This window comes from Anastrepha ludens, chromosome 3 (genome assembly GCF_028408465.1).
Source record: "Anastrepha ludens isolate Willacy chromosome 3, idAnaLude1.1, whole genome shotgun sequence".
Taxonomy (NCBI): domain Eukaryota; kingdom Metazoa; phylum Arthropoda; class Insecta; order Diptera; family Tephritidae; genus Anastrepha; species Anastrepha ludens.
In genome coordinates this window covers 115,428,613-115,432,711 of record NC_071499.1, presented here as the reverse complement: position 1 = coordinate 115,432,711, position 4,099 = coordinate 115,428,613, and positions in this window count along the sequence as shown.

Sequence of the window (4,099 nt, the reverse complement as noted above, 5' to 3'; positions counted from 1 at the left end):
ATGAAACCAACAAACTAAAAAATTGAAAGCTAATATATAAAGAAACAAGTAAAAAATAATAAAATAAAAAAAGTTATGTTAATTAAAAAATAGTATTAAGAAAATAAAAAAACACTGAAAGCTGCTTTAAAAAAACAAGTACAAAATAATTAAATATGTAAAATGTTTAGTTAATTAAAAAATAGTATTAAGAAAATAAAAAAACATTGAAATCTAATATAAAAAAAACAAGTACATTTTATGTATAAAAAAAATTTTTTAATTTTTTAAAACAAGCAAAAGTTAAAAATGAATAAAAAAATGTAATGCAAAAATAATTGAAACTAATATAAAAAGAAAAGAAGAAAGAAACTAATATAAAAAGAAATTATAGTGAAAAAAATTTAAATAAAAAAAACTAAAAACAAATAGAAATACCATCTTAAGAATCTAAAACAAAAAAGCTTTAAATATAACATAAAAATATTTTAAAAATGAATGCGTATTAAAAATAATTAAAGCCAAATCAAAACAAAAAAACTATGCTAAAGAAATAAATAAATTAAATTGAATGTAAAGTAAAAAAAAACGAAAAACAAATACAAAAAATCATTTAAATTCATTAATTTACTTTTATTATGTTTAATCAATAAAAACAATTATCTATTAAAGTACCAAAAAAAAACGAAAAAAATATTTGCTCAATAAATGAAATTAAAAATATTGAAATAGCATACAAGAAATTTTTAAATTTTTCTGCAACTACCCTCTTAGGTGGAAAATACATTCAGGGAAAATATTATTCAAGCACTTTTGGATTACATTCATTCATATTATTGCTATTCTTTTAAACAGATAATGGTGTTACGATTTTGTCTATTAATTTTTTTTAAGTATATTTCATTTATTTTCATTTGTCTTTTAGTTTTTTGAGTTAGTGTTAATTTTTGCATCTTTCAACGTTCTTTCATATATATATTATTTTTGTATGTTTTTAAGTTTCTATTTTATAAGTGCCTCTTTATTTTTATAAAATTTTATTACGTTTGTAAATATTTTACTGTTATTTAAATTTATTTATTTTTACCACTTTGAAATGTAGCAGTGCAATGCCAGTGTGTGTCGTAAACAAAATTGCCAAAATAAAACCAAAGTGCGCCGGAAAGATGGAATATGAAATTAGTTTGCAATATGAAAGTTTCTTAGTCTTTGGATATACCACTGCTACGACGGCAGCTTTGAAGTTGCATTGCGCATTTTAAGCCCAAAAATAAAAAAAAATATGGTAAATAAAATAAAATACAAAAAAAAAAAGAACTGAAAAAAAATATAATAATTTATCGCGAAAATTTTTAAAACGAATATTCAGCAAATTCACAAAACTCAGATTCTCGCGGCAGATCTTAGAGAGCGAAAGCTCTTGTGGCGAACGGAAACATTTTAAAATTTTCAGTATTTATTTTCATAGATAATAAAGCTTTGCAACTTGTACACAAGGCCTGCAAGAGCTTTGGTTTTGGAGGAATCGAAAGAGGAGCTGAGTTTGCAATTTCTTGTTTAAATGTTTTTGCTGAGTTTTATTACAATAAAATATTAGTAATTGCAATTTGTTTGCGATAAAAAAAGTCAACTAAAAAAACACAAAAAAAAAAATAATTAAAAAAAAAAAAATAAAATCAACGACAACAAAAACAAAAATTAATAGAAACTCGTTTACAACAACACAACTAGGCATTGCTGCACTTTCAATTTAAAGGATTTGGTATTTTCAGAATTAGTATTTGCTTTCGTTTCTTAGAGTAAAAAAATTATTAGTAAAAATAAAAAAACAAAAAAACAAAAAATAAATCAAAAAAATCAACTACAAAAAAAAAATATTAGAAACTCGTTTACAACAACACAACGAGGCATTGCTTGCACTTTCGTTTCAAAGTATTTTGTATTTTCATAATTAGTATTTGCTTCCGCTTCTTAGAGTTTATAGTTTTTTTATTGTTTTTTTTTTTTATTTTCTTTTTATAACCACTTATCTGTCCTTAAGTATCTGCTTTTATAAGAAGTAACAATAATAAATGTACTATTTCCATTTCATTTGTTTTAAACCTCGCAGGTGTCACTAAAAATTGCTATTAAATTTGAAATTTTTTTTTTCTTTTATCGCTTACGGTTTTTGTTTTGTTTTTTCATACTTAATTTTTCATTTATATTCGCTTTTGTTGCTAACATTTATAGATGCATATATGTAAGTAATTGTAAATAGTTTAAAAAGCATTTTTTTTTGCAAATTTTGCTCTCTCACAATTATTTCGCGCCCAACGCCTGCAATTCTCATACACTTTAAGCCTAACGAGGCTTAACTCGAGGTTAGTGCTTGGATGCAAAGTAAGTAATGTATTTCGAAAAAATGCTTATCAATTAGAAATCAAGTATGGGTGTAAAAGAAAAACAAATTTTTTTCTTTGAAATTGTTTTATATACACCCATACAAATTTTATATATAAAAACAAATGTTTCGTTTGTTTGAAAAATTTTACACATATATAAAGAAAACAAGTTTTTTTTCTTTGAATACTTTTTATTACAAAGGAAACATTTTTTTTGTTCGAAAAATTTTATATATAAAGAAAATTTTTCTTTTGTTTCAAAAATTGTATGTATATAAAAAAAGATATATATTTGAAAAAGCATATAATTTGAATTTTTAATTTTCGCTAAAATTAAATAAAAAAAAATTAAATTTAAGAGCTAAACAAATTTTCATTTTTTTTTAACTTTCGCATATCTACCTACTAAACTCGCTAATCCGCCGTTTATTATTCAAATGAAATGAATAGCTGCTTTTCACCTCCCGCTTAAATTTGAAACTCTAAACACCAGCGCGCTCTCTCCCGCTCTCTCTTTCGAATCTCTTCCGCTTAATTAAATTTTTTTCAAGCTTATTGTAAAAATTTTGCAAAAAAATCTCATCTAGTATGCGTGCGTGTGTGTGTGTGTCTATGTGTGAAAATTATTATTATCACATATTTGCTTATTTCTCGCTTAATCGACGTTGGTTTTCAACTTAATTTGTTACCTGTACGTTAATTAGCCCAAAAGTATGCTGCGAAAATTTGTTGGTATGTGTGCATGCTAAAAAAAAACAACAACAAAAAAGATATCCTGGACGGTCTCACGGCCAGCATTTTCGGCTATTTTGGCTCAGCACAACACATTTATTCATATTCGTACATATGTATGTATGTGTGTGTGCATGTATGCGTCTATTTGTATACTTTTACTGCTAGCGTAAAAAAAGGTATGACATTTTATATTTTTATGTTTGTTTGTATGTTTTGCTTTGCCTAAATGCTGCTGTTTTAATGATTAAATAACCGTAAAACAAGTTGATTTTTTTTGTGATGAAAATTATAATAAAAGCCCAAAAGCTGGAAAGCTCTTTTGCCAAGTTTCTGATGCTGAATGCCTAAAAGTTTGCTGCATATTGTTTGTTTGTTTTATTAAAATTGTCTTTTACTTACTTTTTACTACGGTTATCTTGCCTGTTTTTACCGTTATGCGCCAACTATGTGCTCTTGGTTGATTTGCTTGATTAGCTTGAATTTTTTTATTTTTATTTGCTGTTTATAATTGGTTTTCTATGTATTTACTGTCTTAGCACTAAGTAGTAGTGTTTGTTTTTGTTTATTTGTTTTTTTACTGTTAATTTGTAATTTGTTATTCTAGTTCTATGTATTATGAAAAATTAAAAAAGTTTTCATATTCATATATTTAAAAAAATAAAATATTTTCGTCCCTCAAATCGAATCCTTTGCATTAGCCTTGAATTCATTCAAACTCCTTTGTTAAACCTTTATTCACTCTATCTATCTTCGCTTTCCTCCAACTGGTACCTTCGTTACGTTATCAAATCCATTTCATCGGTCATTTCCCTGCTTATAAATTTATTATAAATATTATTAGGTTTTTATTTCAAATTTTTTGTTTGCATACCTACGGCTTAGTGTTTACTCAATCGCTTCCTATATCCTAATTGTATGTGTATACACTTAGCTGCCCTACAACTCAACAACAACAACAAGTCTTGCATTAACGCTGCGCCGCCATTTCGGTTTACAACTTG